General features: G+C 35.2%; 1 pseudogene; it reads left to right on the top strand.

Annotated features, from left to right (window-relative positions):
• The first annotated feature begins 95 nt into the window (after positions 1–95).
• Positions 96–15,801, top strand: LOC105773215 (cysteine-rich receptor-like protein kinase 44; annotated as a pseudogene).
• The last annotated feature ends 850 nt before the right edge of the window (positions 15,802–16,651 follow it).

Raw genomic sequence — 16,651 nt, 5'->3', positions numbered from 1 at the left:
ATTTTCCATTTCTAGACGCAGGTGAGAGACAGGCATTACAAACCAAGTTTCCTTTAAAACCTTCAAGACCTTTAGCTTTAATTGGCGCTCTTTGACTCTATCTCCAACTCAATCCCCCACCTCTTCTCTGCCATGAAAAATCTGGAATAATAAGTTCCCACTTCTTTCTTTTGGGTTTCCTTTCCTTCAAATTATACAACCTCAAAATGTGGGTTAAATTTACAGCTCTTTCTTCAATTCTCTCCCATCTCCTTATCGGCATCACTCTTGTTGAGGCTCTCCTAAAATGCTATGACACTGGTAATTTCTCTACAAATAGCACATATGGTAAGAACCGGGACCTTATTCTTGCTTCTCTCCCGTCTAATGCCTCTGCAAAAGGTGGTTTCCTTACTGCCAGTATTGGCCAAAACTCCGACACTCTTGCTATGTGCAGGGGAGACTCGACTCCAGACGATTGTTATAAATGTGTCAATTCTACAATTCACAACCTCATAGCTAACTGCCCCAACCAGAAGGAAGCCCTTTCATGGGAAGGGCAACCATGTCATGTACACTATGCAGATCGCTCGTTTTATGGAGCCCTGGAGCTAGATCCCCCTGAGGCAGTCTATAATACCGGTGAAATCACATCTAACTTAACACAATTTGATACGGTCTGGGAGAGTTTGATGGACAGTGTGGTGCAAAAGGCTTCCAACGGCTCTTCTACTCTTAAGTATGCAACTGGGGAAGCATATTTTAGATTTTTCCAAAAGATACATGCACAAATGCAGTGCACTCCAGATTTATCACAGATCATTTGTGATTTCTGCCTCAGGCAATCCGTCAGTACATATCAAAGCTGTTGTCATGGGAAGCAAGGAGGTTATGTTCAGAGGCCTAGCTGTTATTTCCAATGGGATTTGTATCCTTTTTATACACCCAATGCTTCTACTACTGCTCCATCCTTGTCTCCTCCACCCTCACCTGTTAGTCCTCCACCCCCAGCTGCTAGTCCTCCGCCATAGTCGGTGAACACAATCAAAAAAGGTAACTACCGATCTGCTAGACGGCATGCTGGTTTCAGGAAGAAATTGATGTAAATGAAAAGTTGTTGCTTGTGCAGAGGAAGGTGACCACCGTTCATCCCAGACCCTAGTCATTATCATTGTTCCAATTGTCATCTACTTGTCATACTTGCAGTAGCTATTCTCCGTAAAAGGATCGCGAAACCCAAGCAGGATGATCAAAGTAAGTTGGTCCTCTACTCTCTTTTGATGTACTTCTTCCAATGTTTAAGCATGGTTTTATACTTTAGAAAATAAAAATGAGCAAAAAATTTGCAAGTGCTTTCCTCTTGTTTTCATTTGTTATAACTTTTTTTTTTTTTTCATGAGACCTCCCTGCCTTTAACCACAAGCCTTAATTCGTTCTGTGTTAACCTGCAGATGCCAAGACCCGTGTAGAATCGTTGCAATTTGACTTTGATGCAGTAAGAGTTGCAACAGAAGACTTCTCGGATGCAAACATACTGGGACGAGGTGGATTTGGTCCTGTTTATAAGGTAATTTAAGATTTGGAAAATTGATAAATATATGAAAGTGAACCCTCCAGTTTGATGGCTTCCAAGAAATAATAGGAAATAAAAGTTGGTGTTTTCTATCATTGTTCTTTGTTACAAATACTATCAAGGTAAGCTTGAGGATGGACGGCAAGTAGCTATAAAGAGGCTGTCTGAAAATTCGGGACAAGGACAACAAGAATTCAAGAATGAAGTGATGTTATTGGCGAAGCTACAACACAGGAATTTGGTTAGGCTTCTTGGTTTTAGCTTGGAACAAAAAGAAAGGGTTCTCATCTATGAGTTTCTGCCTAACTCAAGCCTTGACAACTTTATATTCGGTATGGTTTAATATATTTGGTAGAATGCCACTCAAGTCATGCTATAGAGGTGAAAAGTTGATAATCTCTAGTTATTACTATTAAATTCATGATTAATCACAGATTCAGTAAAGCGTTCGCTACTAAGCTAGACGAAGAGGTACAAAATTATAAACGGAATAGCTAAGGGACTTCTTTATCTTCATGAATATTCTCAATACCGAATCATCCATCGCGACGTAAAAACAACCAACATATTGTTAGATGAAGAGATGAATCCTAAAATCTCAGATTTTGGAATGGCGAAATTGTTTACGGTTGATCAAACTCGGGCTGACACAAGAAAAGTCGTTGGGACCTAGTAAGCATTTAGAAGGATCTGTTTCTACATGTTATTTGTTAACTTTGTGATATCTAAAACTCAAAGATCTTAAGCATTAGTGTACAGCCCAAATTTAGCCCGGGCCTCACCAAATCAAACAAGGCCCACTAACCTAAAATCAGACCCAATTAACCCCAAACCAACCAACTAAACCAAACCCAAATAACAGGCCCAAAATTTAAAACCTAACAACCCAAAATTTCAGCCAAATTCTCTAAACCCTAGCCCATAACAGAAAAAAAAAAAATTCAAACCCTAGGCGCTGCACCTAGGGCCTTCTGCCTCCCTGCTGGCCGCCACCCTCTGCCACCGCCACTGCTGCACCGGCCGCCACTTGCACCTGCAAAATCAGAAAGAAGCGACAGAAAGCAAAAAAGATGAAGAAAAATATGTAAAAAAATGGCTATATAAAAGCCATTCGAAAATGTAAAATGGGGGGGATTTTTGTTTTGAAATCGGTATAAAAACCGATTGAAACCTTTGTAACGTGGGGTTTTTTTTTTCCTTTTTTACGAATATTTGAGATGATAAAAAACAAAAATAAACGTTTAAGGTGATTCTTCTTTTTGTTTGAGATCTATTTTTAGTTTTTATTTTTTTTTATTTTTTTTCTCTGCGTATATAAAAAAAACAAACAAAAAAGAAAAAAAAATTAAAACTTTCTTACCTTTTCGGTCTGTAGACCTTAGATCCGGGCTTGGGAGCCGAAAAGCCGAAAAGAGAAATTTTTTGCACTATCCGCCATCATGACGGCGACGCTGTCGCCATGTGCCCATGCCGGCCGGTCTTGGTGGTGGTCGGCCGATCCTCTGGCCGGATTTTGGGGAGAAGAAAGGGGGAGAGAGAATTTTCGGATTTTTTTTCTGAAAAGAGGGGGAAATGAAATTTTTTGGAAATTTTTGAAAGTGTGAAACGGCGCCGTTTTGGCCCATCTCCAAAACGCCCAAAACGACGCCGTTTTCCCTTGGATCGGACCGACCCAACCCGCCTGCCTCAGGGGATCCGCTTTTTTTACGAAAGGGCTAATTGCACGTTTAGCCCTTCCGCTTTTTAATGCTTTTTAAATTAGGTTCTTTTAATTTCTTTAAATTTTACCTAGAAATTTATTGTGTTTTCAATTTAGCCCCCGTTGAAACGACGTCATTTTGGAGGAAAGGTTAAATTCTCTTTTTAGTCCCTCCATGTTACATGCGCGTTCAGAACAGTCCTTCCCCTTTAACTTATTTATGATTTAACCCCGAATTTTGTTTTAAAATTTTAATTTAGTCTTTTGTTATTTTGTTTATTTTCTTAATAAATTTCATATTATTATTATTATTATTATTATTATTATAATTGCTTTTATATATACGTATATTTTTATATATTTATATATATATATACTTATATACATACTTTTTTGTAATATATATATACATATACACATACGTATTTTTATAATTTATTTATACATGCATATATACATACCTACATTTTTTATGTATATTGTATAATTTTGTACATATCCATATACATATCTATATATGTATTTTATTTTCATATATATTTATATATATATTTACATATTCTTCATATTTTTAAAATATGTATTTTATATATGTATTTTATATTTTATGATTCATATATATACCTATATGTATATACTTTTCATATTTTAATTTACATACATATATGTATATACTTACTGATATATATATATATATATATTTATATAATTATTTTAAAATATGTACATATGTTTTATATTTTACATTATATATATATGAATACACGTGAATTCATTTATATAATATATTTATACGTACATTGTTCTTTTTTACATAAATATATAAAGTATACATATATATATATACATTGTTCTTTTTTACATAAATATATAAAGTATACATATATATACATACTTTTATATATACATGCTTTCATATATCTCCATAATTTTATGTATATATACACATATATATCTTTTATATTTTATAGCCTTATTCATTTCTTTATTTATTTCTTTATTTATATTTTCATTATTATTTTGAATGAATGTTTTAATTTTATTTCCTTATATGCATTGTTATTTTGTATGTTATTGGTTTATCCTTTTACCTAATTTATTTTCATTGCTATTACTCATATTATTTATGCTACATCATCGTATTCATTTTTGTTTTGTTCGCATATTGACATTGTGTTTTATTTCGTGTTAGATTAATTTTATTTGATGCATAAATTATAATTTTATTTGAATAAGCAAAATCTCGTGTTTAGATTTGGGAAGGTCGTACCCTAACTTACTGGGTTTCGATTTTCACAATAAATTTAAATACACGAATCTTTTCAAACTCAAGTTTTAAATGATCTCGGGAATAAAAAAGATCGTGTTCTAACTTACTGGTCGTGATCCTTTTTTTAAATCCGAGATAGCTAAATACCTTTTAAATTTCCGGCATTCATTCGCGCATCGGGAATTCGAGATATTGTGTCCTAACATACTGGAATGATTCTCTTCCTCGATTAACGTGAAATATGCCCCTTTTCTCAAACATATTCAACATTTTAATACAAGGATCGTATTTTTAAAATTCTTCAAAGTTTTCAATTCTTGACAACAAGACATTAACTAATCAACTAGGTACCAATTTTTGGGCGTTACGAGGGTGCTAATCCTTCCTCATACGTAATCGCTTCCCGAACCTGTTTTTCTGAATTTCGTGGACCAAAATCGTTGTTTTAATAAAATCAAACTGTTTATTAAAAACAACCACTTTTCGAGGTGATCCAATCACACCTCATTAAAAAGGATTGGTAGCGACTCCCGTTTTTTTCGTTTTCATTTTCAAAATCCAAGTCGACCCCGTTTTTCATTAAAAAAATGGTGTCAACAGCTTGGCGACTCCATTGGGGACCCAAAATAAGAGAGTCAAGCCACGAGTTGATTATTTCTTGTCTTTTTGTCGAAAGTTGAAAATTTGATTTAAATATACGTTTCTTTCATTGCATTTCATTTGTTTTGAGTTATAGTTTTCATCATGTTTTGTATTTTAAATTTTTATATCTTTCTACATTGCATTGCATGACCGTTGGTCACACCTTTTTAAGTGGGAGTGAGAAGCTACTCCTTCGTGAGGTTTTCACCTCCGTGCAGGATAGTGGATCGCTTTCAGGGTACATCCGTACCTATGTCTTCGTGAGATTTTCATCTCCATGCAGCCATAGGGAAATGTATTCCCCTGAACCGAACTCGGTCCACATGAGCCTATAATGGGTGAGGATCGAGGAATCTGCTGGTTCGGGTACCTTTGCTTTAGAGCTGAACCACATGTAGTGAACCTAAGAGCCTACCCTAGGTAGAACCACTTCAAACCCCTAGTGGTCACCCGAATAAGGGTTCTATTTATTCTTGCTTGCTTTTGTTTTGTACTAACCTGTTTTCTTTTGTTTTTGTATGATTGCATTGCATTTTCATCATAAAAAGAGGTGTTGATTTACGTTCGGTTGTTAAATAGAGAGCTTGTCATAAGGAAATGAGTTTCTTGATAAAGTGGATAATAATACGGTTGTCTGAATATGGTCTAAGAAAACGTGATAAGAGAAGGATAATAGTTTAATGGAGGACTACACGACCATTGCTCCGTTACCTGAGAATTCAAGATGATAAAGATTATTCAAGAGCCGCCGAACTTTTTTAAAGAGAAGCCAACGAGCGTCACAAAGATGAGTGAGCAACGAGTTGCGGCCTAGATCAAGCAAAAGGGAGATAGAAGAGACATTCCTTTTGAAGAGTTCGTGAGATTTATCTTAACGCTCGAATGAAGAAAAGGATCATTGACTTGGAATATAAGGGCAAAGCCGTATATATATATCCGCTTTATGTAAAGAGATTTGTTTTCTAGTAAAGTTCTTCTAATAGAATTGAATCAAAAAATCAATGTCTCTTTTTTACATTCATTTCATGCATTTGCATTACATTGCATCATATGCATTAGATTTTCACAAAGTGACCCTAATTAGGTAAAATTATTTCAGCAAATTTGGAAAACCAACATTCTTGCGGTACCCGAACAGAAACTAAAGGAATGGACCAAAGGTTGGAGAGATTAGAGCAGATGCAAATACAGATGCTAGAGCAATTGGCCAAATTTCAACAAGATATGAAGGATCAGATGGTAGAAGTCCAAAGAAATTTGATGAGCCAGTTAACCCAGTTATTGGATATGAGGTTAGAAAAAGGAAAGAACCTAGTGGTCCACTTTGAGAATGATAATGAAGGTCTTGCATATCTTCCAGACCTTACCCCAACAAACATCCAAGCACAACCAAACACATATCCACAAAGGGTAACTGTTAACATCCGACCACAATACCAGACCAATACCTCGACACCGGTGAATTTCGCGACGGGCTCAGGTTCCAATCTTAGGGGAAATCTAACTGATCCTGTTGTCATTGATGATCTAGCGGAAACAAAACAGGTGAGAGTAGAGTTCTCAAAACGATTTGAAGATCGTTACAAACGGAAAGGGCAAGAGTGGAACTCCCAAGACAATACTTCAAAGGTCCCGAGGAAGAAGAAAAATGAGGTGAATAATGTGGGTAAATATAACAAGGGTTATTTAAAGCCGATTATAGCAGGTCAGCAAAGGTCGGTTGCTACTGGCCATCAGATCCCCTCAAGACAAGAATCTAGCACAAAGCAAAACATTAAGAAGTCCTAATTTACACCGATCCCAATGTCATACCAAGAGCTGTATCAGAGTTTATTTGACGCATATGATGTCTCACATTTCTACTTGAAGCCTTTTCAACCTCCGTACCCCAAATGGTACGACACAAATGCGCAATGTGACTATCATGCGAGAATTACGGGGCATTCTATAGAAAATTGCACTGCCTTTAAAAGGCTAGTCGAAAGGTTTATCAATATGGGCATTGTCAAATTTGAGGATTCACTCATCACAGAAAACCCGCAACTCAATCATACGGATAATAAAGGGAATGCGATGAATGAAGAGATGGTGGGAAGTGTTCACATCAATGACACGCATAAAGACAACTGAAAAAGGGACTTTGTTAGATATTCGTCCTTCTAAACTTGGGAGTGTTCTGAATAATTAGACTGTAGAAGAGAACCCTATAGTATTTAGAGCTTACTCAGAGTAATATTCAGAACACACTTGTCGCTTTTAGCCTAGAGGCAATAAGAGCTCTTTTGTGAAATAGGCTCATGTCTGAACGTCATTATTTTTTGGAATGCATCTTTGCGATCTTTTTGAACCAATATTATTTCATTTCTTATGAATGGTTATTTTTATTCTTTTATTCTTTCTTCCAAATTATTATTGCATTCATAATCATATTGTACATAACTTCATATATTCTTTGTATATTCTTTTGTACCTATAATAGGTCCCTGAATATCAACGACATGAATGACATTGCTACAGACTCAGAATCTCTTTTTAAGCGAGACATGTGTTTAGAGGGATCTCACGACTTTGAAGATGACAGAGATTGTAGTCTATCTTCGGACTTACTGAGGATGGTAGAACAAGATGAAAAACAGATTCTACCCTATAAAGAATCATTGGAATCCACAACTTCTCCCTATGTGGGGCATGAATGTCATTGAGCCGATCTTGCCAAAAATTTATGACGGTCAACAATTCATCTTTGCAGCCGTCGTTTACTTTACTAAGTGAGTGGAAGCTGCTTCATATACCAATGTCACAAGGTCAAAGTCATTAAATTCCTTTCAAAAAAAATCAAGCGTCGATGAAGAATGCAAAAAAAAAGGGGACAATGTCAAAAGTTTTTAGTCTGTTCAAATATCAGATGCCGTAGGCAACAAAAAAACAAAAAAAAAGATCGTGAGAAAGATGACCGAGACATGTAAAGATTGGTATAAGGAAGTTACCATTCACCCTCTATGTTCATCAAACGCCGACTAGGACCTTTGCCGGGGCAACACCTGACCCATTGGTTTAAGAAATGTTAAAAGCTTCTCGTCATGGTCAAATGATATGAGCTTACGACAAAGAGATTCATCCTAGAGAAAGTGGATGCCAAATTGGGAAGGACCTTATATTGTAAAAAAGACCTGTTCTAGAAGAGCACTGATATTAATCGAGATGGATGCCAAAGACTTGCCCAATCTGGTGAATTCAAATTCAGTCAAGAAGTATTTTACCTGAAAAGGAAGAAACCAAGGTGAAAACCCACAAAGGGTGTCTTGGGTCCTAAAAAAAAACTCTGTCGGGGCAATGCCGTTCTCTTGGGCCTATCGCAGTTTTGCCTATTGAAGACAAGATTCTTTCTCTCTGAGTTTTGGATCCAATCCCAATCGAAGAGGAATGTTCAAAGTTATCCATCATGGTCAAATGTGCCAAAAGCAAACGATGTGAGCTCACAAAAAAGTTCGCCTTAGAGAATTTCATGAGAAGGACCTGGTATTGAAGAAGATCCTTCCCATACAAAAAGAACCTCATGCCAAGCTGGGAAGGATCTTATGTGGAAGGCATATATGAAAAGTGTTAATCTTGATCAGAAGGGATAACAAGGACATGCCTAATCATATAAGTTCAGATTCAAAAAAAAAAGAGAAAAAAAGAAAAAGAAGAGGTCAAGGTGAAAACCCGCAAAGGGCGCCTTGAGACCAAAGAGGATTTGAGTTGAAAACGCGAAAAAGGGCGACTCAAATTTTGAGCAAAATGGGGCATGGACATCACCATTATCGAAGACTTCTAATGGACATTGTTTCATTTTTTGAGAGGCTACTTCATGGATCAAGGTCATCCTATACCGATACAGAATTTCAGAGAGGATGGTATTGGAAAATGCATTAAACTTAAATGATAGCACGATAACTGAGGTCTGAAATCAATTTAGAAACAGACACCACGTTTTGTCACCGAATTACCTAGAGGTGAACAAGGACTGGCATGAGAAATTATCATTTGCCCTCATTGCTTGTCGAACATCTGTACTGGGGCAACACCTCTCTTTTTGGTTTACAGGATTGAGGTAGTTTTACCTATTAAAATCCCCTCATTGCTTTTTAGAGGGATCCAATCGCGATGTGATTAGTTGGCCCTAGGAAAAGGGTTAAAAGCTATTCATCAGGGTCGGATGTACCATAAATAAATTATATGAGCCCATAATAAACAGGCTCGTCTCAGAGAATTCCACGAGAGGGCTGGATGTTGAAAAAGATTCTTCCTTAATAAAAGGATTTTAAAGGGAAATGAATGCCAAACCGGGAATGTCCCTATGTTGTAAAGAAGACCATTTTCAGAGAAGCACTGATCCTGAGTGAGATTGCCAATCCTATAAACTCAGATCCAGTTAAGAAACACTTCGTTTAAAGAAGAAGGAAGAACCAAGGTGAAAACCTGCAAAGGGCACTTTGAGTCAAACAAAAAAATGAAAATAAAAAAAATGAAAAATGAAAAATTGAAAAAGTAAAAATGGAGAGGCTAAGGGGAAAACCCGCAAAGGGCACCTTAGGCCAAAGGGGATTTGAGTTGAAAACTCGAAAAGAATGGCTCAAAATTGATCAGAATGGGGCATGAAGTGATCAGATTGGGGCATGTGGTGATCTTGCTATACCTGAATCAACAGGAAAGGGTAAGGCGACATCTTGGGGCATCGACAAAGTAATGTAGATCTCCTAAACACATGTCAAACTCAGAATGGTCTTTAGAAATTTTGTACAGAGAAGTTCAAGCTGCGATATCTGGGGCACCTAGTCTTTATACTATTTATATTGAATTTGTTATTCTTGGAATTCTTCATTCCTTTTCAAGATACGTGTTCCCAATTAATTCTCTTTTTATTCTTACTATCATTGATAATTTATCCACTTCGGGCTATGCTCTCAAATTAATTATATTTTATCCATCGTTATATTCTTTTTGCAAGCATGTTGCATTAGAATAATGATTAATGGACTAATAATACATTCACAAGGGAAGTTTTGCATATTACTCTAGGAGTTTCTAAATAATATAGGAACTTGAAACAGGACTATTGTTTAGAATACACCAAGTTTAAAGGGTGAAATATCTAAGAAGGAAGGGTCTAAGTTAAAGACTATCCTTTCAGATTTTGTTGTCAAAACATTTGACTGAGCAAAATGACCAAATGTCGTGTTGGTGACAAGGCTTCAATGAACAAACAAGCAAGGATCATCGAGTGATAAGAAGAGGTTTTTTCGGAGAAGAAAATTTTACAATTGTGCATAAACATTTGGTATGACACATTGGGAATGGTGTAGGAGACCAAAGAGTTTCACATTCTGTATCCTTGAATTGTGATAGCAGAGGATCGAGAAAAGGCCAGATCTTTCTACCCTTGGGTTACAGCGGGAGAAAGATGGTTCAAATTTTGCATCCAGTGGATTGAACTTGGAGGTTTACAGTGGGGGCAATCTGATTAAATGTTTCTTTGGATATGCCAGCCGAGCAAGAAGGCATTGTAACAAATCAGTGATAAAATAATGAGCAATAACAACTCAAACATTAAAAATGGATCATTCTCATGACATTCTGTATTCATGCAAATATCATTCATACACATCTAGTTAGGAAATTTTGATTCATTTTAATCATGACATCCTAAACACTATGCATAAATAAGTCCATCAAATGGATTATACAGGTCATGTTCCCCAGAGAACAGATCAATGAAGATAGCATATCTTGCCTTCCTGTACTGACAGCGAAGCAGATCGAAGAAACCATAGTTTGCAATTCAAAAGATTAAAGCCACAACGGTGAATCTTACTTCCTAGGCGATGCAGTTGAACAGATTGAAGCTACAACAGTGAATCTTGATTCCTTGACATTGCAATTAAAAGATTGAGGCCACAACGGCGAATCTTACTTTCCCAGGTGGTGCAGTGGAACAAATTGAAGCCACAACGGCGAATCTCGCTTCCCCGATATTGCAATCAAAAGATTGAAGCCACAACGGCGAATCTTATTTCCCAGGCAGTGCAATTGAACAGATTGAAGCTAAAATAGCGAATCTTGCTTCCCCGACATTGTAATTAAAAGATTGAAACCACAATGGCGAATCTTATTTCCCAGGCAGTACAGTTGAACAGATTGAAGCTACAACAGCGAATCTTGCTTCCCTGACATTGCAATTAAAGGATTGAGGCCACAACGGCGAATCTTATTTCACAGGCAGTGCAGTTGAACAGATTGAAGCTACAATAGTGAATCTTACTTCCCCAACATTGCAATTAAAAGATTGAGGCCACAATGGTGAATCTTACTTTCCCAGGTGGTGCAGTGGAACAGATTGAAGCCACAACGAGGAATCTCGCTTCCCTAACATTGCAATTAAAAGATTGAGGCCACAACGACGAATCTTACCTTCCCAGGTGATGCAGTGGAATAGATTGAAGCTACAACGGCAAATCTTCCTTCCCCGACATTGCAATCTCATTTCTCTAGGGGTGCAGTGGAACAAATTGAAGCTACGATGGTGAATCTCGCTTCCCCGACATTGTAGTCAAATAGATTGAAGCTACAACAGCAAATCTTACTTCCCTGGCGATGTAATGGAATAGATTGAAGCCACAATGGCGAATCTTGCTTTCCCAACATTGCAATTAAAAGATTGAAGCCGCAACGACGAATCTTATCTCCTCAGTGAACAGATTGAAGATAGCAAGTCTTATCGCCCTGAAGTTGCAATGGAGCAGACAGAAGAAGCCAATCCTATCTCTCTGAAGTTACAGTGGAGCGGATTAAAACCACAGAACTTATCTCTCTGCAGTTGCAGTAGAGCAGATCGCATCCAGCCTTATCTCCATGACGTTGCAATGGAGCAGACTAAAACCACAAATTTCGTCCCCCTGAAATTGCTGCGAAGAAGATTGAAACTTCAAGTTAGACGCATCTCTCTGAAGTGCAGTGGAATGGATCGAAGCAACAATACACAGTGGACTGGAATGAAGCTACTTGAAGATAAGCATCAAGAGAAGTCCAGACTCGGTAAGACTGGACAAATTTGGTCTTTCTTAGTCTTTGCTTCATTCCCGTTACACGACAATGAAGCAAAGAGAGGCAGCTGTACAGCTCAAATTTAGCCCGGGCCTCACCAAATCAAACCAGGCCCACTAACCTAAAACCAGACCCAATTAACCCTAAACCAACCAACCAAACCAAACCCAAATAACAGGCCCAAAATTTAAAACCCAACAACCTAAAATTTCAGCCCAATTCTCTAAACCCTAGCCCATAACAGAAAAAACAAAAAAATTTTAAACCCTAGACGCCGCACCTAGGGCCTTTTACCTCCCTGCTGGCTGCCACCGCCACTGCTGCGCCGGCCGCCACTTGCACCTGTAAAATTAGAAAGAAGCGACAGAAAGCAAAAAAGATGAAGAAAAATATGTAAAAAAATGGCTATATAAAAGCCATTCGGAAATGTAAAATGGGGGGATTTTTGTTTTGAAATCGGTATAAAAACCGATTGAAACCTTTCTAACGTGGGGTTTTTTTTTTCCCTTTTTTACGAATATTTCAGATGATAAAAAACAAAAATAAACGTTTAAGGTGATTCTTCTTTTTGTTTGAGATCTATTTTTAGTTTTTATTTTATTTTTTCTCTGCGTATATAAAAAAAACAAACAAAAAAAAATTAAAACTTTCTTACCTTTTTGGTCTGTAGACCTCAGATCCAGGCTTGGGAGCCAAAAAGTCGAAAAGAAAATTTTTTTGCACTTTCTGGCCACCGCGGACGGTGGTGCCGTCGCCGGTGACTGGCGCGGCGGTGGTCGGCCGATCCTCTGGCCGGATTTTGGGGAGAAGAAAGGGGGAGAGAGAGAGAATTTTCGGATTTGTTTTTCTGAAAAGAGGGGGAAATGAAATTTTTTGGAAATTTTTGAAAGTGTGAAACGACGCCGTTTTGGCCCATCTCCAAAACGCCCAAAACGACGCCGTTTTGCCTTGGATCGGACCGACCCGACCCGCCTGCCTTAGGGGATCCGTGTGTTTTTGACGGAAGGGCTAATTGCACGTTTAGCCCTTCAGCTTTTTAATACTTTTTAAATTAGGTTCTTTTAATTTCTTTAAATTTTACCTAGAAATTTATTGTGTTTTCAATTTAGCCCCCGTTGAAACGACGTCATTTTGGAGGAAATGTTAAATTCTCTTTTTAGTCCCTCCATGTTACATGCGCGTTCAGAATAGTCCTTCCCCTTTAACTTATTTATGATTTAACCCCGAATTTTGTTTTAAAATTTTAATTTAGTCTTTTGTTATTTTGTTTATTTTCTTAATAAATTTCATATTATTATTATTATTATTATTATTATTATTATTATTATTATAATTGCTTTTATATATACGTATATTTTTTATATATTTATATATATATACTTATATACATACTTTTTTGTAATATATATATATACATATACACATACCTATTTTTATAATTTATTTATACATGCATATATACATACCTACATTTTTTATGTATATTGTATAATTTTTGTACATATCCATATACATATCTATATATGTATTTTATTTTCATATATATTTATATATATATTTACATATTCTTCATATTTTTAAAATATGTATTTTATATATATATTTTATATTTTATGATTCATATATATACCTATATGTATATACTTTTCATATTTTAATTTACATACATATATGTATATACTTACTGATATATATATATATATATTTATATAATTATTTTAAAATATGTACATATGTTTTATATTTTACATTATATATATATGAATACACGTGAATTCATTTATATAATATATTTATACGTACATTGTTCTTTTTTACATAAATATATAAAGTATACATATATATACATACTTTTATATATACATGCTTTCATATATCTCCATAATTTTATGTATATATACACATATATATCTTTTATATTTTTATAGCCTTATTCATTTCTTTATTTATTTCTTTATTTATATTTTCATTATTATTTTGAATGAATGTTTTAATTTTATTTCCTTATATGCATTGTTATTTTGTATGTTATTGGTTTATCCTTTTACCTAATTTATTTTCATTGCTATTACTCATATTATTTATGCTACATCATCGTATTCATTTTTGTTTTGTTCGCATATTGACATTGTGTTTTATTTTGTGTTAGATTAATTTTATTTGATGCATAAATTATGATTTTATTTGAATAAGCAAAATCTCGTGTTTAGATTTGGGAAGGTCGTACCCTAACTTACTGGGTTTCGATTTTCACAATAAATTTAAATACACGAATCTTTTCAAACTCAAGTTTTAAATGATCTCGGGAATAAAAAAGATCGTGTTCTAACTTACTGGTCGTGATCCCTTTTTTAAATCCGAGATAGCTAAATACCTTTTAAATTTCTGGCATTCATTCGCGCATCGGGAATTCGAGACATTGTGTCCTAACATACTGGATATGATTCTCTTCCTCGATTAACGTGAAATATGCCCCTTTCCTCAAACATCTTCAACATTTTAATACAAGGATCGTATTTTTAAAATTCTTCAAAGTTTTCAATTCTTGACAACAAGATATTAACTAATCAACTAGGTACCTATTTTTGGGCGTTACGAGGGTGCTAATCCTTCCTCATACGTAATCGACTCCCGAACCTGTTTTTCTAAATTTCGTGGACCAAAATCGTTGTTTTAATAAAATCAAACCGTTTATTAAAAACAACCACTTTTCGAGGTGATCCAATCACACCTCATTAAAAAGGATTGGTGGCGACTCCCGTCTTTTTCGTTTTCATTTTCAAAATCCAAGTCGACCTCGTTTTTCATCAAAAAAATGGTGTTAACAATTAGCACTTCTTCTAGGGGATTAGCTACCATTTAAATTCATTCATTAAGATTTATTTGTCCGCAGTGGATACATGGCTCCTGAGTATGCATGGCATGGACAATATTCAGTTAAATCCAATGTTTACAGCTTTGGAGTGTTGGTTTTGGAAATCATTAGTGGTAAAAAAATCAGTAGCTTCTCCAACCAAGAAGTGGGAGACTCTCTTCTAACCCATGTAAGCTGCATACTGTGGTTATGGTATTACTGCATTAGAACTTGCTAAAACAGAATATAAGTTCATATTCCTCGACTTTTGCAGGCATGGAGAAACTGGAGTGAAGGAACTGCTTTAGAAGTAGTAGATCCAATCCTGAGGGATTGCTCCAGAATTGAATAATGAGATGTATCCATCTTGGGTTGCTTTGTGTTCAAGACAATATTGCTTACAGACCAACCATGGCCTCTGTGGTTCTCATGCTTGGTAGCTATTCCATGTCTCTTCCAGTGCCATCGAGACCTGCATTTTCCATGCATTCCACCATGGAGACAGAAACGAAGTCTGAGTCATCCTCACTCTCCAATCAATCTAAACGAGAAACCGTTCAAGTCTTAGTCAATGAAGCTTCCATTTTTGAACTAGATCCTCGATGAAGTTCGAAGATGGGTACTTACTAAGTACTTGCATTGCATATTTTTTTGTATCTTTGTCTAGAAATTCAGAAATTCTTTGGTTCATGTATACATAGCAACAAAAAGAACTGTATAAACTGTAAATTTACTGATTCCTATCCCTTTCTAAGAATAACAAATTTGATTTTTTGTGTTGATTTTTAGCATTTCGATCCCTTATAAAGCAATAATAAACAAACAAGCTTCCATTTAGGACACTTGGATAGAAATAGATAAAATCATCTATAAAAATAATAGATTAAATCATATAAATAATTTTTTGTAGAGTTCTTATTGGTTTCAACTACACAATTGACTATATTAATTATTAAAATATTTTATTTTTAATCAATTATGATTTAATTAGTGTTATAGTTATATATGAATTGAAATTAAGATTTATCATTATAACAACATTAAATAAATGAAAATTATTTTATTGGTATGTTTGATGTGTCTAAAAATAATGGAGTACTAAAATAATGATTGTTCGAAAAGAAAATTTCAACTCGTAGTCAAATGACAAAGACACGGAAAGTAATGAAAATCAATTTAATCAATGATGAGATAAACTTATAATATTCATTCATCATCATCACACATTTATTTAGTTTATAATACATATTATACTAAATTTGTTTTGAACTCACATTTTTCATTTTCCTATGATTCTCTAATTTGAAAGCTTCAGTTTATAATTGTATTTTCTTATTAATTTTATTTCTACTGTATATTGTTTTTCTAATTAGTATTATACTTATAATTTAATACATATCTTCAATTTTTTATTATTGTTTAAGTAATTTGCAACTCCAAAGAAATTAATTGCATCAAAAGTGTAATATTAATCAAAGAATATTAGATCTGTCAATGGGTCGGCTAAACCAAAAATTGACCGTGGCAGATCTAGATAACAATAGATTAAAT

The sequence above is a fragment of the Gossypium raimondii genome, chromosome 6, assembly GCF_025698545.1.
Source record: "Gossypium raimondii isolate GPD5lz chromosome 6, ASM2569854v1, whole genome shotgun sequence".
Lineage (NCBI taxonomy): Eukaryota > Viridiplantae > Streptophyta > Magnoliopsida > Malvales > Malvaceae > Gossypium > Gossypium raimondii.
The sequence above is the reverse complement of the archived record's forward strand: the minus strand, read 5'-3'. Positions and strand labels throughout refer to the sequence as shown.